Source organism: Manis javanica, chromosome 16 (genome assembly GCF_040802235.1).
Source record: "Manis javanica isolate MJ-LG chromosome 16, MJ_LKY, whole genome shotgun sequence".
Classification (NCBI taxonomy): Eukaryota; Metazoa; Chordata; class Mammalia; order Pholidota; family Manidae; genus Manis; species Manis javanica.
Genome location: NC_133171.1, coordinates 68770709 through 68795654, shown reverse-complemented (window position 1 = coordinate 68795654; position 24946 = coordinate 68770709). Strand labels below are relative to the sequence as shown.

Sequence of the window (24946 nt, the reverse complement as noted above, 5' to 3'; positions counted from 1 at the left end):
TAAGAGGCTGAGTGACTGAAGAACACAAGCAGTTAAATAAGCTAGAGGATTAGGAGCAAGTACTAATCAAGCCATCAATTCACTGGCCCATTTATTTAGATCTGTGATATACAGGACATAGAATTACTCTTGAAGAATAGATGTTTCCCCCACCTTCAATTAGCAATCGGCTCCACTTTCTCATTCCCACACCCCTACAGTTTTTTAACACCGAGACCCATGGGATCCAAGCATCTTCTTAGCCCCCAAATTCTTATCTTTATGTCGAGGCAACTTGCCAGGTTCCGCGCAGCCTCCCGGCGGGCTGCCCATCCATGTGTGTCTTGGCCCTGGCCCACAGCCCCCACAGCCGGCCTGGCTATGTGAGGTCCCCTTAATGGGCACACACAGAACTCACCCCATCAGAACTAAGCCATCCCCGGTATAGACACAGATGAGAAAACTTCAGCGGACAAGCTAACCTCCCAAAAGGAAAAGCACAAATTGGGTATTTCTACAAGAGTCCTCTTTCTTCCCCAAACCCACCCGAGAAGGAAGGCCCCAGGCAGGAGAGGGGCTTTAGGTCCCTTTGTGCTAGTCCACATTAACACAGTCACACTTTGCTGTGCAGATGTCACTTCCAATAAACACCAGGGCTTTCCTGGGCCTGGACTCTAATTGAGGGGATTGTTACTCTTGGTGAATGGCTGGGGAATTAATTAATGCAAAGCCAACCACTCCATAAATGCCTGCTTTGTGAGCGGTCCCAGCGTCCTGGGGCCCTCGAGTCCCATGGTCCGCACAGCCCCAGGACTCCGTGTCAGCAAATGATATTTATTATCACCGTCAGCCCCTTTCTAAAGCCACCAGGAGAATGAGGCCTCACCTAGAGCCTGGTGGGCACAGCCAACCATCGTCCAGTTTCTCTGGAGCTAAGCATGCCGTGGGGAAAAACTCCCCAAGTCTCCCGCATTTTTCATGCGCTACCTGACTTAGCTTTTGAAGAAAGGCTTCATTTGCGAGTTGTAAAGATGGGAACAGGAGTGCCAGCAAATAGAAAAAACTTCTCTAAACCCATCCCGTTCCTAATCTGATTACTTGAGCTCTATGCCTTACAAGAACACACGCGCGCACACGCACTCAGACTGAAACGCCGCACACACATACGGAATCTCTCTGCTCTGCATCACTTACAGTCCTTACCTAATTTAAAAATCATTTCTGATTCAAACGTAGCAAATGAACTCTTCAGGTAACCAACTTGCTAGGAATATAGGATATAAAGAAGTGAGGAGTGAGCAGGCCAAGCCCTCTGCCTAATACATACACACCTCACCGAATAGACGTAGGGTGGGTGATTTTATTTTTGCTCTAGGAAATGGCTCCCAGGTTCAGCTGACAGAGCGTGTCCAGGCCCCACCTCTGTTTTTGCTTCCTCAACCTAAACTGCCGAGGGTGCAGCCCTGAAAACTTCCTTTAAGCTTTTAAAAAAAAAGGCACCACTATAACAGTGGTGGTGGAACCGAGTATAGGCTCTTTCTCTTCACGCTTTGCTGCGGTATCAGAATGTTCTACGATGAGAGCATATGTTTTATATTCGAGAGAAAATACGTGATGCAAAAAAATAAAAAATCATTCTAATTTCACAAAATCCCTCAAGATGCTGAGTTTTGCTTGAGCAGCTTTATCTGATTTTCATGTTCTAGAGGCATTCTGGTCTCAAAAATTGGCCTGGGTCATAAAACAAGGAGACGACGAACTGAATCCTAACCACTGCTTTCTGTCTGACCTTCGTGACGAAGCACTGAGTAAGGGAGAATTTACCTTGGAAGCCCCATTCTCCCCTGTGCACGGTCTTATCCTCCCGGGCCCTTGCCACCGTGGGACTTCCCATCACGTTCCCTGTTCTGCTTTGTTTTTTTCTTCCTTAAAACACACTCTGAGGACAGAGCCAGATATCAGTCATTTACACCTTCATAGAAATTAAAATAATCAGCATTGTTTAGCTCCAATGTTACAAGTGCATATTTGCATTTTAATTCAAAATCCAATTGTATAATGAAAGGTAACAGCTGAAGAATTGAAGAGGCCATCACGTCTCAGCATCTGAAGTCAGGCGTCTGGGCTCCTGGGCCCTTCTGTTGGAATAGGACCAGGCACATAGCTGACTGCAATAAATATTTCCACCTTTGCTGTAGAACATCACCGTTTAATATCTCTGTCCCTTTAGAAACTGCACACACACTCCAGGGATACTGCTAAATGGAGTGTCTGAAATTAAGTGTAGTCTACAAAAACATTTATAGACCCACACTTTTGAAAAATGATATTCTTTATTCTTCCTTGGAAAATTGTATTTACAATGCATATATAGTGAGTGTATATATTGTCTGATAAATAAAAATGAATAGTGATTTTGAGTGCTTGGTTTTGGGAACAGATAAGGAAACTCTAACCCAGAGAAGTGAAATAACATGTCGAAGGTCATTCACTGGTCAAGGTAAGGCTTGAAGAAGAAGAGGGCTTTCCACTTAGTCCTAGACTGAGTTCTTGTTTCAACATGTCATCTTCCCAAGCCACCTAATTCAAGTCCCAGGCAAATCTGACTACCCTTTGCTGATGGGAAGCTTTGGGGATTCCTGGCAAGCAGGTTAAGGAATGAAGCTGAGTAAGGAAAACACGTTTCTGGTCCTCCTGAGCCTTCTCTACTTTTAAGACCCTGCTCTGCAGGTAACAGAACAATGCAGAAGAAGGGGAAACTGAGAAAGAATCGTTTGTCCTTGTAGCCTTCTCCATCATCCTGATCCGTATCATAGTGTGGTCGATCCCTGGTTATCTACACACTGCTGGGAACCTAGAGAGAGAGGCAGGGCTGCCTTGGAGCTCCCAAGGGGCTACCGCTTGGCAGAACTCACCTCTCAAGTCAGAAGGATGAATTGGGGAGGGGTCTTCCCTTATCCTCAGGTAGATAATCACCAGTTGACTCTGCACACGTGATTAAATCTGGGGTCATCTTCCACCAGGCTCCATATGGACAGCATCTAGACCCCTGGCCATTGTATGCCCTATTTATTTGCCACATTAGCCTTCCTGCTGTCATCTAAAACCAGAATAAGACTTTGACCTTCGCTGGCCAGTGTGTGCTATATAAGGAATCTCAGCATCTGCCATTTATAGATTTGTTCATTTATCCAGCTAAAATATGGTAAATGGTTACTGTATACAGGCACTGGGCCAGACTCTTGCTACCCAAAGAAACCAGATACTTAGCACTTGCTCTTGATAAGCTGGCATGACAATCAGAAACAAAGGGACAAATGACAGACAGCCAAGCTAATTTATACCCAGACAGACAAATGCCTATTTCGTCTCTAAGGCTCAAATCAGACATACCCCTCTTCAATAGGTGTCCTGCTCTTCTGCAGACAGGGACGTGCTTTTGTTCTATGCCCTGATAATATTTGGACTGCTCCTCAATACAGAATCTCTTATATTGTTAAAGTTATTTATATGCACATCTGCTTCATTCTTTATACTGTGTATGGAAGGGGAAGGGTGGAGGGAAGGAAGGTGAAACCGTTATTTAGCATCTCCAAACACCAGAGAATCTGGGACTCCCAGATAAATGAAAGGATGAATGAATGAATGAATTCCCAGGCTCTCTTGTTCTCTGCATAGATTTCCTTGACTAAAACGTGTATCCACCAGTACAAATGAGAAGTCAATTTCCTCATGGCGCCTTACTACATAGAGTGTGGTTATCTCTGGTTCATTACACAAACTTAGAGAATCTGGGGAAGAGAAAGCCTCATCTCACTCAGGTAAAAATGCCATGTTGTTGTCTTTGTTTTTGTTTCTGTAGGAACATAATTAGAGGATGCATGAGCATGTGCGAGTGGGTGTGTGTCTGTCCTGCACAGGATTTGGTGGCATCCTCAATAACAGGTGTCCCTGTAGCATGTCTCAATGGTGATGTAGGGCATGAAAGGGTGTGCCAGGAAGATGGGGAGCTGCGGCCTGCCAAAACCAATCCCATTAAACCTTAATACTTATTTACGGCCTGTCACAGGAGGAGAAATCAGATGAACACCCCAACGTCAGGGTGGTTATAACATCTGTTAAATGGCTTGTTAATGTGACTGTGGAGAATTTTACCCAGAAATGACATTGGCTACAATCAAAGCCAGGCAAGCCTGGCTCCAAGCCAGCTTCTGCCAAGTACTGCCACCACTTCAGGCCAAGTGGACGGGGGGCTCCACGCTACCTGGCCCAGATGCCTGCCACCATTTTGAGCTTTCTCTCTCTGTCTTGGAATCTGTTTCTTTCAAAAGAAGGCTGGCAAGCTCCCCAGAAAACATGCATAGTATTGTAACTTTTACCTGTTCTTACAAGTGGAATAAAGATCTTTTACACCATAAATAAGGAGAGCTTGGAAACAATTTGCCACTCTCATCGCTTTCCATGAAATAAAGAAACAAGACAGGAGTAGTTCAGTCAGGCCATAGGGCAAAGAAAATAGGCGGAAAACATTGAAAAGCAGAACACAATGACCCCTAAGTAGGTTGTAGTCAGCCTTTCTCTTTGGCTTTCTGCACAGGCCATGGCACAGATGACGGGAATCAACAGGCCATCAGTCACCATGACTCCCGGACCCTGGCTTGGGCTGGAGGTGCCTTGGCTGATCTGGGGGACAAAGAGGAAGAGCTGATGTGAGTCTCGCCCATACAAAACTCCTGACTTAAAGAAGATAGACATAGCTAGACCCAATAAATGTTTGCTGTACAGATAAATGACTGAAATGAGATGTGTGGTATTAGGAAGTAAAAATCTTTAGCATCCTTTCACAATCTGTACCCACTCATTTCTTTGACTTTCATTCGCTGAATGACCCACATTGTGCCACACTATCACGCAGGGTCCTTTTCTTAGGAATAAACTTTCCACATATGCTTGATTCTGTTCTATTTTTCATGGGAAGGGGTATATATCAGGAAACATTTCATGTTAGTCTGGGTATCCCAGTAAGAAAACCCTTTCACGCTGAATCTGTTTCCTTCAATATTCAGGCAGCAATCATAGAATCTTAGGGTGACAGACCCTGATGGTGATCCAGCCAGACTTCTGGGGGTAAAGGCAAGGACGTTTTCTCCTGCAAAGTACCTGAGCCACTCCCTGGTGCATGGAGCAATAGGCTCGTCTCCTGACACCTGGACCAGTGCACCTTCCAGCCCCCCACATTACCTAAAATTCAAACACCTCCTATTTGTCTTCAGCAGCAAGAAATACAGGCTGCACTCTCTGACCTGGCCCTGGTCCCGAGGACATCTCTGCCATTTCTCAGCCATGGGCCATGCTTCTCTCTGAAGGGTGCTTGGCTCTCCTAGGTGCCCTACAAGTGCCCACCACCCATGTGCATGAGAACCGAGTCCCCGTGAGGCAGGGTGACCTCAGGCTGGGCAGGACAGGACACTCCAGTGAACAGACAGGCCAAACTGGCTTGTTAGCATTGCTTACCTGGGAGGACAAGAGCTCTCCTGCCTGGGTTCTTCTAAGCCCTGGGAGCAGCAAAAAAGGATCTCTCAAAGTCCTGGCTTAGAGTTGTGACAGTCCTCTCCGCACCCACACTCTGTCTCTCACTGAAGTATTCCCCTCCTCTCGTGTGCAAAGCTTTGAAGTGTTTCTCCAGTCATTGCAAGCGGCAATGCCTGCTCCAGGCCGTAATACTGCAGTCGTAGTAAGTGAAGCTCCTGCGACGCCAGCTCTTTGACTAGGTTGAGACTTCTTTCAGTTCCTCAAGACTCCTGGAAATTAAGAGCTGCCCTCCCAGCTCTCCTTTACAATTCAGCCCTGCTCACAGGGCTCTGCCAACAGGAATCCTTCAACTAGCCTTTCTCCTGTCTCTTCCTTCCAGCACTATGAGCCAAGCTCTGTGTGTCGGTTTTTAATGGCTTTCCTTAAAGGCAGGTACCTTCTGTATTAATTTCCTAGAGCTGCTATTACAAATCACCATAGACTTGGGGCTTAAAATAACAGGAATGTATTCTCTCATGGTTCCAGAAGCCAGCAATACCAGCCTCAGTGTCAGAGTGCTGGCAGGACATGCTTCCTCTAAAGTCTTTAGGGGAGAGTCCTGCCCGCCTCCTCCAGCGCCTGGGGGCTCCTGTGCTCCTGATTTGTGGCTGAATGACTCTAGTCTGCCTCCCTGTTCACATGGCCTCTCCTGGTCTCTCTGCACCTTCTCTTCTGTCTCCTTAAGGATGCTTGTCATTGGGTTTAGGCACCACCTGGATAATCCAGGGTGATCTGTTCATGAGTTCTTTAACTTAATTACACCTGAGCAGATTTTCTTCCCAGGAGAGGTCACATGCAAGGTTCTGGGGTAGGACATGGACATGGACACATCTTTTTGGAGGTCACCATCAATCCGCTACTCCCTCTTCTAATAACGAGGCTCATCCTCAGTTAGAGTTGAATGATTCAGCCACAAGTGTTGAGTCCTGCTCACGCACCAGATGCTGAACAGTATCTGGCATTGGAGATGTAAGATCAATAAGGCATGGCTCCTGCCCTCTAGAAGTTCTTAACCTGGTAAAGCAGAAAAGCAAATAGGTCATTACAATACAACACTCACAAATTGGAGAAGCCCCATCACTCAAGGATTTTATGGCCCATTTCCCAGATAATTCCATTCTCCAAGCAGTGTTGCTCTCTTTTTACTCATATGCCACTGAATCTGCTACATCAGAAAAATGAAAACGGATGGTGGAGGGGGAGCATCAAGGGGACAAGAGAGACTTTTTCCCTGGAGAAATTTCTCTAGGCCACAAATATATCCGTGAGAATATTAAAAACCAGGGTAGACATTTAGTAAAAACAGTGCACTGGGGGCATGATGTTCTGAAGTTGGAGTAGAGAGCATCTCAGAGCCAGAAATGGCTCACACATGGACAGAAGTGATGGCTCCCTGAAAAGGCTTCTACATATTTGTGCACAAATCAACAACTTGGATGGATGCCAAGAACCAAGCTTGCTCTTTCCCTGTTGAATTGTTAAGCATTTTAATACTTCGGTTATGTGGGGGCCATATCTGAGCTCCCATGTGAAACCTCACATGCTTAGCGCTCCAGATAGGAGACGGCCTGCCTTACAGATGCAGAAACAAGGTGAGTGCTTTCCTCTGTTGCAAAACAGAGAATCCTAAAATGCTCTCCTAAATTCCTAAGGGGATGGGGATGGGAGGGTGGGGTGGAACATTATTCGGGATGATAAGAATGCCAGGTGGAGAGACATCAAAAACTACCTTGCCAAGTGATTCTAAAAGGCTCCTATCTCACAGCAGAGATTTCTTTCTGTTGTAAAGCCTCCCACAATTTAGGAGGCAAATTGTGGATAATATTTATCCTTGAGAGCTGATACATACAGATATAAAGGAGACAGTCAAGTAGATAATGTGTAAATTGGATGGAATATTGTGATTCAGAAATAAAACTCAATTTTCTTTGCTAGACTGACTCCTTTGCTCTGCATTTTTTTTTAAAAAGCGTATGTAGTATTTTATAGTAAAATGAGTTTTCTTCTGATTTTTTTCATACTTGAGACTCAATGAAGAAGACACAGATAATCATCTTGAACCAGCCCTTATCTTCAGTGCCCTGTCATTATCTTTGAAAAATGAATTATGTCCTGGAAGAGTTGTAAGAAAATTGGCAAAGATCCATCGGCTAGCCAAAGGAAGTTAAAGTACATCTGCAGACTTCTAGAAAGCCATGCTTTGGTGAGCCTGCACAGAAAAGAACTTTTTCTGCCTGAGATATGTGGCAGTGAGAGAACGCCGTGGTGCATTCCAATCTTTGCCCTAAAAAATGACTCATGTTAAGTACTGAGTATAATATTTTGACAAATAAAAATAGGTAAAATCATAATTGCTATAATATCTTTGGTACTGCAAAGGAGAATACCTCCATACACCTGTTCCTACAGCTGAGACATATTATGGAGTAAGGGTGGGGGGACATTTGACCTAGTTAACTCCCAAGTTCTCAGCCTACACTTTAGCCAAAAGAAGATGATTTATGCTGACCTTATCTAGCTCTTAGAGATCAAGGTGACCCCAGCCAGACACTGGGTTACATTATGTAGGTGAGTTCACACCAAAATTGGTTCCAATCTATTTCTCATTCCTAAATCAGTCTATCAGAAAAAGTAAGAAACTCCATCCTTTAGAACAGGGAAAAATGCAGGTGGTATATTCTGTCTACAGATCTCATTTAGGAAAATGTCAGCATGATGCCCTGTCCATCAGCCTAGGGTGACCAGCTTAGGCGCCCCTGCTGCCCCAGACCGTGTCCACTGTATCCCCCTGTCTCCCACTCCTGCCCCAGGACAGGGGTTCCAAATCACAGGTCCACAAATGCAGCTGCCACCTTTTGGCCAGCACCGTACTTAGCAGCATGTGGGCACAGTAAAGCCACAGTTCAAGACCTGTAGGTCAGTCAATTTTCGCCTTATATTGCAGGTTATATAGAGGCTTTCATAAATGTAGCTCCATAGCTTGGGCATTATTTGGAGAAACGGTCTTTGCAGACATAATTAAGAACCTGGAGATGAGATCATGCTGGAATATCCAAGTAGGCCTCAAACCCAATGATAAGTATCCTTGTAAAAGACACAAAAAGGAGAGATGAATGGAGAAGAGACCATCGTAGGAAGATGGAGGTAGAATTTGGAATGATGCAGCTATAGCCAAAGACTGCCTGGAGCCACCAGAAGCTGGAAGAGGCAAAGAAGGACTTTCCCCTGGACCCTTCTGAGGGAGTACCAGGTCCTGCCGACACTTTGATTTCAGATTTTTGGCCTCCAAAGCTGTAAGAGAATAAATTTCTGTTATTTTAAGCCACCCAAGTGGGTGATGATTTGTTACATCAGCCTTAGGAAACCCAAACACCTTACTTCATTTTCAAGGATAGATTATGTTCTCATGATCCTGAAGGCCAAGTCACACTATTATCGAACTTATAGGTTTAAAATCTGAAACTTTACAGTTCTTTCATTTTCTAATCAGCTTTATCTCTCAGATCTGTCAGTCAATAAATACACTTAAAATCTACTAACTTGTTGTAGCAAGAAAAAGATAGTTGAACTATAAATACTGTGAGACATATGCTGAAGGTTTTGATGACAATACATAAAAAACATACATGTGATATATCTTTGAGGTTGTCTGTCCTCAATAATTTAATTTCCTCTCTCTGAAAATTATATCTCACATCCATAGAATTGAGCCCCAAGACATGCTTGAATCATGTGACTCCTCTACACCCACTAGACTGGTTATCACTGATAGGAGCAGGGATGGACCTTGACACAGGCTGGACCAGTTGCACTGTCTCTCCTGGGAGTTTGGAATTGGAATGAAGATAGCTAGGCTAATAGGGTTAGCTGGGTGCTAGGGGAGAAATAAACTCAGCAACTTTAAAGAGGCTGTGTGTCTGCATTTTTACAGATGAAGATCAGTCTGGAGAGAGAAGAATGGGGCACGTGCCTGAGAAAAACAAAGATCAGAGACACAAACAGTACCCTCTCTGGGCCCTCCTTATATTCTCTCAAGGAGCTCTGCAGCCCCAGTTCTGTGCAACATTTCAATATCCTTCTTACACCTTGTTTTTGGCTTAAACCAGTTCCGGTTGGTTTCTGTTGCTTGCAACCAGGAGAAACTCAAGACCTAAATGAGCACCAACAAATAAAACTTATGAATAAAGATTTAAATTTCACAATGGATATACATAGAGGTCTAGCTATATCTACCTATCTATAGCTAACTATATGTCTTTGTATTCAATACATATAACATTCCTTTAACTAGGCACAAAGGGCTTTTGGATCTAAAAAATTAAGGAATCCTTACACTCTGCCCCCCTGTTTTATAGAAACTACTAATTTTATTCCACCCATTACTTTTTAAATTAGGATTTAATAAGTGTTTATTGCATGCATACTAAACAAGATTTTGAAAGTCTTTTCTTCCTCTTAAAGTACTTGTGATCAAATTAAGATGATAAAATATACACTGTGATCCAGTGCCCATACCTCACCTTGTCATCATTACTAACAGAATGAATTGAAACTTCATGAATTGAAAACTTCTCTATACTCCATCCATTCACACATTCTGCACTGACACCTCTCAACCAGTTTTCAGATGCCAAATTCAGATCTTTAAAAATCAGCTGAAAAATGAACATTCTGAGCTATTGCATGGTGGTGCTGTCAGCCAAGAGTTGAGTTTTGGCAGCACTGCCATTTTTATCTGCACAGCAATGTTTCTGCGATTATTTGAAAATTTTTATTGCATTTTGCCTCAATGGTTTCATAGAAATATGTGGGGAAATGGAAAAATGAAAGCACTTAACTGTAATTCTCATGAACTTAACACAATCAAGACCAAACTGGAAAAAGGGCAGCCCATGTGGTTAAACACTCACTGGATTTAAGCTAGTATCGGAAAAATAACAAAACCAAGGAACTTTTATGAAATACTGTAAATATATCTTCAAAGTGTGGATTCAAAAGCAGAGGATGATTAAAGATTTCATCACTGTTTCAGCCTTTTGGGAATGGAATACCCTTGTCTTCTACAGTGCGCTATCATGCATTCCTATGGGATTGAGGTTTTCGGGAAGATGTTGCTGCCTAAGAGTCACAAACAGCAGTAGACCAACACAGGTGACAGCAGGGGCATGAGTCAGACATCTGCTCCTGTCTGTTTCCTAAGCTCCATGGTAAGGTCAGGAAGGCACCTGTTTGAGGCTGACTTCCTCTGCCCCCTCTTTTCAGAGTTCCTTTATTTATGCCTTTCTGCTACCACGGCAACTGGAGTCTTGGACTAGCTCAGTGGTTCTTAACCAGGACCAACAGTTTTGCCTCCCAGGAGACACTCGACGATGTTTGAAGATATTTTTGATTGTCACAATTTTGGAGGGAGAGAGGCAGGGGGTGGGTAGAATTAGGGATGCAGCTAAACATCCTATACAGGACAGCCCCACTGCCCCAGTCATTAGCTGGCCCCAAATTACAAATAGTGCTGCCGAAGTTGAGAAAAATCACTAACTCCTAAACTCTGCTCTTCATGGAGGAACTCTCTTTGCTTTCGAAAACTCCCTGAATCCAGGGAGGTAGTTAGCAAACTAACCTCTCTGTGGACGATGGGTTTTCTGTCTAGTTTGTGTGGGGTAAGTGACTGCACCCATAGGTGGAGGTGTGGCTGCAGACACACTGAATGACATCATCTTCCGAGCACTCACTATGAACTGGTCAGGCGCTGTTCTAAGAGCTTTGTATCTGTGACCACATTAAACCCTCATAAGAGCTCCATGAGGTAGGTTCACTGTGATTCTCCTTTTACAGGGACCCAAGGCTAAGGAAGGTTCAGTGAAAAGTTTGAAGTCACAGAAGGTAAGTGAGATATTCGCAGTCCTAGTGCCAAGCTGGGACTGGAATGAGTCTGACTCAAGAGCCAGAAGAAGACTCGGTAGATGCATGAAAGGCCAGGAAAGCAGTAAGTTTCCAACACAGCATGTAAAAGGAGGAGGAGAAGGAGAACAAGGAAGAGACACACTTGGGGAGGCCCCGTGGACCAGGAGTAGGTCCAGCTGTGCCAATAGGGTTTGTTCTACAGACTCAGCTGCAGAAGTTGTAGTTCAAAGCCCTTGGACTTGAACTTGGGTTCACCCCGCAGCCCTGCTGTTTAATGCTCTCACACTGTGGCTCTCTGACGGCATGTAAAGAAGAGGCATTTTCCCCCTATTCACTCATTGTATTCTGTTACCCAGAACTTGCTTTGTGCAAAAGCTGCAGAACTGTGAATAGGAGCAGAAAGCATGTGATATGTTTAAATATGCCAGAGCAATATGCTGACCAGCGAGGTTTGTTTATTAAAATCTTTATGTGGGGTGAAGCTCAATTGAGCGTATGTCAGCTGGTTTATGGAGAGGCCCTGTTTTCAAGATCAGGCTGCAGTTTGTCTTCTTTACTGAGCTGCCAGAGGACATTCTGGAGAATAGGTTATGCCAAAAGCATCTGTATTACAGAAAATCAACAAAGAAGAGCAACAGCTCCAAATGGAGTTAGTACTTTGAAAGCCTTTTATCTGTCAATAGATTAAACTGCTATTTTTATGTAAGGAGGAAAGGAGAAGTATAAACTGGTTTAAGAACAGCAGAAACTGGCCTAATCTTTTCTGCCAAGTTATTTTGGCACACTCAGGAGGGAATAGAGTGGGTTTCTGTTTTGTTTAATCAGTGTTTGAAAAAAAAATTTGCTTAGAGAACTACCTTATTTCAAATCAGAATACTTGGGGGTGACTTTTTTTTCTCTATTTTTTCCCACTAAAATGCATGCCTTGGACGGGAACACGATACTAAGCACCTGTGGCCTTCATTCAACTCTTTATATGCATTCCTGTTTAAAAACCCTGGAGTGTCACAGGCATACCCAGACATGACAGGTATTAAATTTGTCACCAATGCCTTCTTCAGGATAATAAGAATAATAATAACAATAACAAAAACAAATTGCTAACATATATCAAGCACTTACTATGGTGAAGTATTTTCCTTCATTATTTCATTTAATCCTCAAATCTCAATGAGCTCAATACTGTTATGATCTGGGGTTTTTTAAATTAACTTTTTATTAAAGTGTAACATATGCACAGAAAACTACACAAATTTTAAGTATGGAACTCCATGCATTTCACACACTGAACCCACCACTGCACAGAAGAAGAAACAGAACATCTCTGTCCCACTCCTGGACCCACCCAGTCAGTCACACCACCTCACAGATCACCACAGTCCCAACCTTGAGTAGCATAAATTAGCTTCATCAAGCTTTGATCTTCATGTGAGTGGCATTATGCAACATGCACCCTCTGTACCTGGCTTCTCTCCTTCCACATTATGATTGTGAGATCCATCCACATCATATGTGTAGTTGTATCATTGTGTGTAGTTGTATTATCTAATGGTATTGCATAGTGTGTGTAGCTGTAGGTTTCTGGTCCTCAGAGCTGCAGAATATTCCATTATGACAATATGCCAGTTATTTTTTCTATTTTACTATTGATGGGTTTTATACCCATTTTAAGTTCAATGCTAAAGTTTGAAGGGTAAGAATCCTGAAGCTGGAGGTTACCGATGACTTGCCCCAGTCCATGAAGCTAGTAAATGGTGGATCTGGGACTACAGCTAGGGTTGGCCTGACATCAAAATCCAAGCTGTTAAGCAACGTGCTGTTTTGCCTTTCAGAGAAGCTAGGTTTGCTTTTCTGATGAGTGGAAAGGTATTTTGTATAAATAATTTGGGAGGCCCAGGAGAAGAAGATACTGGAGTAATGTGCCGTGAATCCAAATCTGCTCACCCCTGCAGAGCCCTTTGCCTTTGGGGGTGTCTCTTCACCTGTGGTCCCCTCTTACACCGGCTCCCTTCTCTGTTACTTTGACTGACTGTCCCAACAGCCCTACCAGGACAGGATCTCAAGCACTGTGGGACTTGGCTGAGTAGCTGAGACAGGAAACACACCATTGCACTTGAGATTTAGGGAAGATACTGAGTGTAAGACACGTGCTTAGAGAAGCAGCCACAGAAAAGGTGAAGGCTTCAATGGATATGTAAGCAAAAGAGGGTATGGGGCATGTCCAAACTCAGGGGGCATGTGCACACACTGTGTGCACTCTCTCACTCATGTGCTGGCTCACTGTCCTCCCCTCTCTAGTATTTCTCCTACAAATAATTGACTATGCTATTGCCAGATCATTCCTACGGTGAGCATCAACTCGATACATACAGTGAACTGGTCCCCTGTTAGGATAATTGTATCCTAATTAGCATTCATATTTCCTACATGTTTTAGGAGGACAGGAAAAGGAAAGAAAGAAAAATAACATTTCCAAAGAACCATTTTAGTGATAAAGGAAATACAAATATTTGTTCTCTTCCTAACAGTTTGTCCTCTTCAGATGAAGGGAAATCCAATGAAGAGGTTCCATTCAGCCCAGTAAAGAAAGAACATCTTAGGCAACCTTTTTGAGCCCCAGTTTTTGATCCTTCTCAGCCTTCATATTCGCAAACAACTGTGGCCAGAGACACAGGGAGACCAGCTACCTAGGAATGCAGGGAACGTCAGGGAACACTTCCTGCACACTGCTAGCTCACCAGTGTTTTTCTGCAGTCACAGAATTGGTCATGATGCATGTCTATCAGATTATTTGGCCAGTTTACAACTGGTCATGCAGCAAATGCACAATTATTGTGGGTCAATGAACACTGCTTGTTAAGATGACAGAAATCATTGGATCAGCTGAGATATGGGCCAGTTGTTTTATTAATGTAAATGCCACTGGGGTTTCCAGGTGCTATACCAGAAGAAATCCACCTTGATCTACAGTCTTAAGAATTCTTGTCTTCTCTTCTGCACCCACCCCTGAAGGAAAGAAAAGGCTGCTAGTAGTAGCTACCTGTATTTGTTTGCTAGGGCTACTACAAGATATCACAGATTGGATAGCTTACACAACAGAAATGTATTGTCTCATACTCTGGAAGCTGGAAATCTGCAATCCAGGTGTTGGGAGGGTGGCCTTTTTCTGAGGACCACAAGGGAAGGGTCTGCCCCATGCCCCTCTCCTCGGCTCACCTGTGGCCTTCATACTCATATTGTGCAGGTCTCTGTGTCCACATGTCCCTTTCTTATAAAGACACACCAGTCATACTGGATTAGGGCTCATCATCTTGATTACCTCTGTAAAGACCCTATCTCCCAAAAAAGGTCACATGGTGAGATACCAAGGGTTAGAACCACAAAATATGGACAATAGGGGGGACACACTCAACCCACGACACTGACCCCCACAAACATTTCTTCTTCTCTCCCAACACACATTCAATTCTCCTCTCCCCAGAATCTCTGGGGTTCATACTCTATATGTTCTGATCAACCAAATGAGCATATTGAAAAGGAGGGGGTGAACCTGGCAGGACCTCAGCCCCAACTTCTTTGTGGTCTTCTAGCATCTCATCACCACAGGGAATGACATTTTGGTCATGAGTTTCTGCTGAGGTTGGAGGAGCCAGAGGTACCCATCTACCCACTGACCTTTCAGTTCTGTCTTCATCCCCCTTCCCATCCCTGGCAGCATCACCACTGGGCCACCCAGGCCACCACGTGAAGGCTCATCCTTCCCTCTCTGTGCAGTGCCACTCCAGCTCCATTCTCCTCTATCTTCGTCCCAGGAGCAGTCTTTTAAGATTTCACTCAACTCCTGCCTTTTGTGACAAGGGCTTCTCACTCCCACCCTCTACTGACAGCATCTCATTCCAGTTGTCTCAGGATGTGGTGAAGGAAGGTGATGGGGCATGTCCTCCTCCCATCTGCAGTGTCTCCGTAGCCTGCAGTGGCTGCTGCTGGCATCCCAGCTCGACATCTGAGTTTCCTGGGGCCTCGGGTTTCTCTTCCAGGTGTCCTACCTTGGAAGCCACTGCCACACAAGCAGAGATTGAACAGCTTGGTCACGTGAAGCTTAGTCTGTCCCTTCCTTCTAATGGGTACAAGAATCCAGGAGCTGTCACCATGGGTAAATGAGAAGACAGAGAAATGGTGTTTGATGTTCACTTTCCTGCAGGAAGAACTTTTGCTTTGCTTCCAGTCCTATTTCTCAGGGTGTCTTTTCCTACAAATTGACTTTTAATTTCAAGAAGCTACTTTATCTCCTCAGAATCTCGTAAAAACTCCCCCCATCCAATCTGAAAGCAGAATTAAATTGCTAGAAGTCATCCACATAAAAAGAAGGAATATGCTGTCGGGACAGACTTGTAAAAGTGTTTAAAAGTATAATATTTGACCTCATTTCTTTAGAAATGTAAAACTTGAGGATTTCTTCTGAGAGCTTTGAAGCTGTGGATGGATGAAGATCCATTAGGAGACTTCAAAACCCTTTGTAATACCTGCCTTCGTTTTTCTAGGTAAAGAAGCAAAAACTTTTTAGTAAAACCTCAGGTGCTCAGAGAGACACATACATCCTTTCAAGATGGAAATCTACTCTTTACAACACTATTTGCTAACAGATCTAATTGCTATCCTCCATTAACTGATGAAAGTCTGTGAGAAAGAGAAAGAATGTATGTGCAAACACCAAACCCCAGGCTGCAGACAGAATTGTCATTACGTCAGATTAGGCAAAGCTTAATCTGTATCAAAAGGTCAAAGGCAAAGATGGCAATACAAGATGTACTTCCTAATCTAATTAAATTCCATTCACGAAATAGCCTGGGTTTTCATACCAAAATATAAATGTGCCTTGCTTCAGTTAATAGATACGATGCAAAAAAGATACGGATTCAAAATATTTTGATCCATACCTTTGTAATTCCCTTATGCATTAAAAATTGAGTACTCATTATACGTAGGCAATGGAATTAACTTGCAGTCACTTGATGGAGGACACAGTAACATTCAGACAGTTGCAGTATAATGTATAGGAAATGTAGGCATAACACTTGGCCCAGTCTTGGAGAACAGGAAAATCTTGAAAGGAACCTAGGCTGAGTGCTATCCAAACTGAGGCCTGAAGTTCGTCAAAGGGGTTGCAATAATCTAGAAGTGAGCAGAGCATTGGGAAGATGTAGAAATATAATCAAATTAGAGAGATGTTAGGAGGAAGGATCTATAGAACTTGGTAACAGCTGTTTCCTTTGGTTCTTGCAGGTCATGGTACTGAATAGGAATAGGGAAGAGTAACAGATGCAAAGGTGATTTGTTTTACAAAGCAAAGAACAATACACTAATACATCTGCTTGGTAAATCTCTATTTTCACACATAGCAGGCTTGTTTCAACTGAGTATCTATTGCACAGCAGCTTTGACTCAACTGAATCTTCTTATACCCATACATTTCTTCTGCTGTCTCATTCAGACAGCCTAGCTGCTAGGCCAGATACTGGGATTCAGAGTGAAAGTCTTCCACCTTTAGTCCTTAAGCAGGAATCAGAGCACTTTTAGGCTTCTGGTGATGAACAGCTGAGCTGAAGGTGAGCAAACACCAATCTATTCCTCCTGGATGAGTTGTCATTGATGTAGCAACCTCTATCGGGTAGATATTGGTGATTTTCCATATGAATAATGCCCCTGCTTTTGAGTTTACAATATAGTAGAAAGAGTCTGATAGTGATGTAATATGGGCATGGACAAACTCCTGTGAGCACAAGGTGGAGGGCATGTGCACCTAGCCTAGGGTTGGGGGATGGCAAGGCCAGAGCTTTCACACAGGAGGCAGCAGTGAGGCTGGACACAAACTGGTAGGAGGAACTCAGCAACAGGAGTGCAGGGGTGAGTCCCAGGGAATAAAAGCATCATGAACAAAAAGTCAGAGTGTGAAAATAAAGTGAAGATTTGGGGACAGTGAATAGACCACGTGATATAGCCAGAGTATGAAGAGTGATGAGAGACCACCTGAAGGAAAGAGAAGATGAAGAGCTGTGCATGCCAAGTAAGGAATCTGAACTACACGCCCATGGTGGAGGCCATGAACAATTGTCAAGTGATGGAGTGAGGAGACCAGACCTGCTTCTCAGCAGCAGCCTGCCCGTGGTAGATTGGAGGCAAGAGACATGAGTGTCAGGGACATCAGCTAACAGACTCTGAAATAACTAAGATTTGAGGAAGATCTGAAGCAAGACTTTGCCAGGGGCAATAAAGAAAAGGAACAGTCAACAGACATTTCTGCAATAGAATCTAGAAAAGTTGATGACCAACAGGTTATCAGCTGTGAAAGAGGGATGGGATCTAGGGCTACTGTCTTAGTCCATTTGGGCTGCAGTACCAAAATACTGTAGATTAGGTGGCTTAAAAACAATGGAAATTCATTTCTCACAGTTCTGGAAGGTGGGAAGTTCAAAGTGAAGGTGCCGTCAGATTAGGTGTCTGGTGAGAGCCTGCTTCTTGGTTTATAACATCACATAGCAGAAGTAGGGAGGAGGCCCTCTGGAGTTCCTTTTATAAGGGCACTAATCCTATTCATGAGGGCTCCACCCTGATGACCTCACAACCTCCCAGAGACCTCACATCAGGATTAGGTTTCAACAAAAAAATTTTGGAATGACACAAACATTCAGTCTATAGCAGTTTCTAACTTGGACATTATGTCACTAAGAGAGAGAGAATTCAGGAAAAGGGGGAAAACGGTGGTAGGAAGGATTGTGTGTACTAGAAAGCAGGGCTTCTTATCTGATTCTTTCCTCTGTTTTTGTCCTCTCCACCTCTCAGGATGCTTCTACCATGAACAGGAGGAAAATTCTGTTAGCAGGGCAGCCCCGGGGGGACAGCAGAGGGTTCAGGGTAGTAACGATCCTGCAATCAGGAAGAGAAAGTACTCACAGTAAGGAATGAAGGGGAGGACGAGATTTTTCTAGGATTTGAAGAGTAAAGAGTCTGAATAATTTGGGGGGAGGTTGAGATAAAAAACCAAGTAAGAGAAAAACCAATTGCTGTGAATTCCATGCTTAGATTCCCTTTTTGATGGTCTCTGAAAATGTGAACATAGGATCTGAGTTATTTTTAAGTTCCTTTGGAAGCTTGGCAGTTTCTTGATATTGAGCATTCCCTTCCAGACTGGAGCACATGAGTGTCTGGTTTCTCTAGGTTACACTCTGTCAGAGCTGCTTGTCGAATGAGAAATGACAAGTCTTCCCCTGTGGAAGAGTGTGAAATACCTGTCTTCTGCACTTGGGAGCTAAGGGATGCTTTTGGAGGAAGAGGGTGAAGGGCAGTAGTTGATGGTAGAACACTGGGTTACACCCATATACAGAGAACACAAGGAAAGAGAAGCAAAGGAGATGTTGAAAGAGGAATCACGAAGTGTAAGGAAAACGGAGTGATCACAAGGCCTCTGAGGGCTAGAAAGAAGGTGTTTGGGGAAAGAACACCAGAATATCAGGGCCAAGAGAGATCGCTGAATTTTGCACCTTGGAAATCAATGATGGCCTCTTCCTAACCCATTACTACAGAGCGATGGGGACCATCGTTAGCATACGAATAGATAATGAGAAGTATAAATGGAAAACAACAAAGATTTCATGGTTTAAAAAAGTAATGATGTGCAAAAGTATTTATGTACAATGGCAATTTATAATAAAAACATAATAAACATGTTATAAAATTCCTAACAACCTGAAAGACCAATAAAAGGTGTTGGCTAATGAAGAAGTGCATTGTCAAAGTATAAACATGGGCGAATGCTCACAGTTGAAGTGAACGAAGCAAGATACAAAAGACATTTAGAGTAGGAGCTCAATTTTGGCATATATTAATATATGCATAAGGTGATATACAGTGATTTGTTATTAATGCTATATTTGGTTAATAAATGTACAGGTGAATTTTTATTTTCTTCTTCATGTTATTCTGCATTTTTCTAAGTTTCTGAGTTCCTTTGGAGGCCAGAGAATGTACTGTGTTTTTACTTAAGGGAAAAAACCCATGAGGTCATATTTTATTATCTTAGTGATACTATTTGATGCTGTGGAAAGAGAAGGACAGGATAGCAGCTTGGTAGGTGGGCGGGACAGAGGAGATATGTTTGGGGATGAGGAAGGCTTGGGCAAGACCCGGAGGACAGGAAGGGGTTAGAAACCAATGAGAAAGAGGAAAAGTAAGAGAAGATACAATGAAGCTGGGCCCTTCCTTCTGGAGCAGAGAACACTGAAGAGCAGATGGCAGCATGAGCCATCCGGAGGCCATGGTTAGGAAAGGGGAAGCAATTTGTGCCGGTTGGCTTCTGTTTTCATTATGAAATGAGAAGAGCAACGAATGAGGACTCAGGAGCAGAATTTGGGTCGAGGGGAGAGTAACAAAGATGTGAAGCAGGTGCTTGGGAGGCAGAGATTCTAATGAGTTGCCAGGTTGGGAACTACTGAGGCCTGAAATCCTCACTTTTCCTGGGGCCCGTGTTATGTGGGGTGGACGCCTGTGGTTTTGCCTGGCTGGCGCCAGCCTCGTTCCCCTGGCCGCTGCACTCTCCTCCTGGGATCCCTGCTCACCCCACCCACGGGCAGTGGCCATGTTTCACACAATCTCACCCCCAATCCACAGTAGACAGGCTTGACGTGGGTGCCCGATCCAAGCTATGCCAGCAAGGGCCCGTCCCTCGGTGGAATTTTTCTTAGAACCAGAGAACATCATCATTTCAGTCTCTGTCCCCTGGTTGAAGCGATAATTCCAGGAGCTCAAGCTTTAGAGTAGATAAGCATGAACTAGACTAGAAGTCTCTTTTTGAAATTCAGCTTTGAAATTAAACTGATCCAGCATATTGAGGGTAGTTTACAGGCCTGATGACGACCCTATTACATATTAAACTCGGGCGCTACTTGGGGCCAGGATGTGTGCCACGTGAAGAAGGTGGACTGCAGCAAGGGGGCAGATGACACAGAGAGAAGAGAAGGAAGTCAGGGCTGGTGGCATCCCAGGTCCTGCCCCCAGCTGTGTGCTGGTCCTTGGGTCCACATCCCTGACCCTTATTACAATGACCGCTCTGGGCAAGTCAGTTCAAACTGTGGTCCTGCCACCTGAAACCATATGGTTTAACAAATTCAGGATTCCTAGGCTGGTTTTCCTGGGACTGCTTAAGAGACAGAAGGGGACTTGCGCACAACTGTGCCTTGAAACACTTGCGTGCACACACAAAAATACAGCATGTACCATATGAAAAAGCATATTTGCGGTGCTGATGAGAAAAAAGTAGGAAAAAAATAAAAAAATAAAGAAGATGATGTACTAGTACAAGGACTACCTTAACCTGGGCTCTTTTATTGCTGTGGCGGGCATGACCCTCAGCCCACAAAGGCTCACTGTAGCCCTCTCGCTGCCTGGGGGCATGAACCTCAGTTGCCTTTGATGCTGGGGATCCCTCTTCCCTGGTGGAGCAGCTGTGCGGAGGGAGATGTTGTACGAGGGGCGGGCACCCAGGCCTTGGTGCCCTCTGCCTGCACAGCTTGTGTGGTAAGGCAGCTGCTGGCTTGCAGGTCACCAGACAAGCTTCACCACTGCCCACAGGCACTCCCTGCTCTGCTGGCTCTCCTTGCTTGTCTGTACACAGATGGCTAGAGGGCAGGGGTCCCCTGGTCTGGCTCATGTCACACAGGGCCCATGAGGCCACCAGCCTGGTCACACTCTGGAAGTAGGACACAGCAGCTCTCTCCATATGATCATCAATTACCCACTGTCTACTCCTTTCTTAACTCCAGGGAAAACCTTACCTAGGTTTGGGGGTAGTGATGGGTGTAGAGAATCAGCCTCACAGGAGCTCCTGACATTTTTCCCTAAGGGCGTAGTCCTTTGAAAGGTGTAAGACAGCAAAAAGCACCCAGGTCATTTGCTTCCATCCTACCACATGCTTCCCCTGAGGCAAAGAGCACTACAGGCCTGGCTGCTTTGGAGGAAGGAGGGGATGGCAAAAGAATGATGAGCTGGGGGAGGGAGGGGACAGGACACAGGTTAAACTTGCAAAACCATTATCCTGATGGCAGACAACAGGCAGGCTAGCATTCCTGCTTGCATGCTGAAGTACATATGCATTATTAATTCACCTGGACACTTTTACCCTTCCCAGCCTGTATGCCCAGCTTTTCCACACTCCCCACTTTCTGTACAGAGCACACCAGTTTCCTCCAGCCCAAAATCTGAGCAGCTGTCACTCCCTCTATAGCCAGAAAAGGACAGGACAGTCCCTCAAAGGAATGATCTATACCTAAAGGTAGCTCATTAGGCTCTTTAGTAACTGGAGGGCCAATAAATTTATGAAAATCATGAATCAGTTCATCTGTTACTTAGACTAAATAATAGCTAATTAACATGAAGATGGGGACTGACCCTCCTATGCATCTTCACTGGCTCCTTGGCACCCGCTGCAGCCCCAGGCTCCCCTCCCGCCCCCCCCCCACCCCCACACCAGGGCGAAAATAGAAGACATGGTGCCCATCCGCTATGGCTTCTGGGCAGAGCCCGGCAGGTAAAGCTGTCCACAGACTAAATGCAACCTCCCCTTAGTGTTGGAGCTTCCTCCGGGGGCCCATGCATTTTTTTAACTTTTTATTACAGAAAGTGTAGAGCATGGAAATACAGATAATAGCACAATGAATTCAACTTACACATCAGCCACCTTCAAAAATCATCACATTCAGGGCAACTCTTATTTCATCTATGCACCCACTTCCTGGATTATTTTAAAGCAAATCCAAGACATCATATTAATTCACCTATAATTATTCAGCAAGCATCTCTAAAAGATGAGGACTTTCAGAAAACATATCCACAATACTATGATCACATCTAAAACAAAAACTACTTATAATTCCTCAATGCAATTAAATTTCCTTACAGATCTTACAGTTTTTACCAGTTTGTTCAAAGCAGGATCCAAACAAGGTCCAGATGGTGCCACTGGTTGACATGCCCCTTATACTAACACTCTTCAAATGTATAGGTTTCCCCTCTATCATTGCTCATGCCTTGCAATTTTTTGTTGAATTAATCATGTCGTTTACCCGTAGCATTTGACAGTTTCAATTTTGCTGACTGCTACCCTGCTTTACTGGTTAGTGTGTGTGTGCGTATACATGTGTGTGTCTGTGTGCTCACAAGTGTATGTCTCTTATTTCTGTGGAACTTAACCCCTAACTAAGAGGCTTAGTTCACATATTCTTGTTCTGGCAAGAATTTAAAAAGCAGTGGGTGGTGGGTACTTCCATACATAGTCCACTTGCTTCTCTTTTTGTGATGTTTTCAGCCATTAGTAATTATTACCTAGAGCACTGGGTCTCTGTCAGGGTGACTTTGCCTTCCCTCCCAGGGAATATTTGGCAATGTCTGGAGGCATTTCTTGTTGTCACAGCTCAGGGAGGGGATGCCACTACAGAGCACAGGACAACCCCTCACCACAAAGACTTAGCTGGCCCTGAATGGCAATCGTGCAAAGCTGAGAAACCCTGGCCTGGATCCACCTATTCACTTGGGTTGGTACAGTGTTATATTCTAACTCCAATGTCCATTTTTTATTTATCAGCTTGGCTACTTGTGTACAAAAAAGCTTCCTAGTCAAGTTTCTGGCTTCCCTGAGGTTGACTCACAGAGTAGGTATAAGCCAATGCTTGATTCTTCTAGTTACCGGTTTTCAAATGAGAGATAGTTTCCTAGATTCCTCCAAAGCTGGCCAAGTAAGATTTTGTTTTATAAGAAGCATTTGTGAATTCCAGTGTGTAAAGGCATGGGCATGTTCCAACCATGGCTGCCATTATCTTTACTGATAGCCAAATCATCCCTTCTCTGGATAAGAGGAGCTTACTCAGGGTGGTTCCTGTATCTTCCTGACACACCCTGGGATTCTTTAAAAGTTTGCTTGTATTTCAGGATGATAAGAGACTAGCCCCATCCTGGATGTTTACCCTTCTGGTCTGGAATCAGCAGCCGCTTCTCCATAGAGCCTCGGTTCCTAAATATCACTCCGTGATATTTAGGAAGCACCATCTGGGTCCCAGGGGGCTTCATGCATTTTAAGACAATAATAGCCCTCATAATACTATATTTTTCTCTAAGGATGGAATTTTCTGAGCTATATTTTACACATAGAAAACTTAGACTGAAAAGAGCAGTTTTATCCCAACTTAAACTTAAAGCACATGGAAATTTTTGAAAGTGGGCAAAACACACCCACAGCTATCTCCAGATTCTCTCTGTTAGTCAGGAGGCCTGGGAATGGAACAGACTGTTTCGAGAGCCCAAAAATAGAGTGAAAGAACAAAATAGGCTGAATCTTAGAGACCAAGAAGGCCTGGGCAGAAGCCTCGGGCCTCAGGTCTCTCCAAGGCTAGGACCTTCCCAGGCCCCTTCTCCTTGGCTGTAGCATCACAGGTGGACAGTGGGTGCTTCCTGCAGGCAGAGGCTGCAGACGACCCCCAACTGTGACATTCTACCAAGAGGTTAGGGAGATGAAAGGATTTTCTTTAATACTGCAAATCAAGTGCATAATTTATATTAAAAAACAGAATATGGGATAGCTTGCAAAATTTACCATTTACATTTAGAATATATGACTTGGAGGAAGTTCAGCTTGCTGCAGGTCCCTGTGAACTTACCTTTAGACCCCTTGAATGCAGAGTACTGGGCCTCTAGTATCAGGGTATTTTGGAGAAAGTGTAAGAAGCATTGTGAGGCAATTCTGAACCCATTCTGCTCCAAAAGAGGGGTCTCTGCCTTGATTATATATTTATGTAGCTTACATTATATCAAACAGTCAGAATATATGTCATTTGTTTAAAGCCAAGGATTCTTTTATGTAGGAAATCACTAGCCCCTAATTTCCCCTCTCTTAAAGTTTAATATAGTGGAGCTACCTATCTTGGGTATAAATTGAAGCATGTCAGATTGAGAACAGCCATAAATCCTTTCTGAAACCATTATATACATACATGTATGATAATCATATAGCAATATGTATATAACAATTATATATATGATAATCATGTGATACATATGTGATTTTGGAAACACACCTACTGTCTGCCCTCAAAAAACGTGCTTGAAAAAAGGTTTTTTTTTTAGCCCTGCAGCCACCTCTGAGTGAGCTCAATAAAAAATTCCACTGCCCAAGTGATGAAATCAGATTAGCATGCTCCAGCTCCGACGTCCTGTGCTCAGGGAATTGGAAGGAGCCCATAGCACAGGAGTTGGACTATTTTGCATTTCTCAGTGACATCCTCTAATGAGCTGACAATGCAGAACACCAGGCTGCTGTCTTGGAGAAATGAAAACAATACAGTGGTCATTTCACATCCTATCATCCTAGTGACATCCCAGGATGCCTTCCCCTGGCCTTTGATTAAACTACATGGGACCTGCGTGAGGCATTGAGGGCAAGAGCCTCAGTAGG

General features: G+C 44.0%; 1 long non-coding RNA gene across 1 annotated transcript in view; it reads right to left on the bottom strand.

Moving 5' to 3' along the window:
- Positions 1 to 2054: 2054 nt before the first annotated feature.
- The window catches only part of LOC140846827 (uncharacterized), a 70334-nt gene continuing 47442 nt past the window's right edge, over positions 2055 to 24946 (bottom strand). The window contains exons 3-4 of the long non-coding RNA XR_012126269.1: positions 5494 to 6564; positions 2055 to 4662 (exon numbers count right to left, since the gene is read on the bottom strand). This is a non-coding gene — a long non-coding RNA (uncharacterized lncRNA). The remainder of the gene's footprint in view (positions 4663 to 5493; positions 6565 to 24946) is intronic.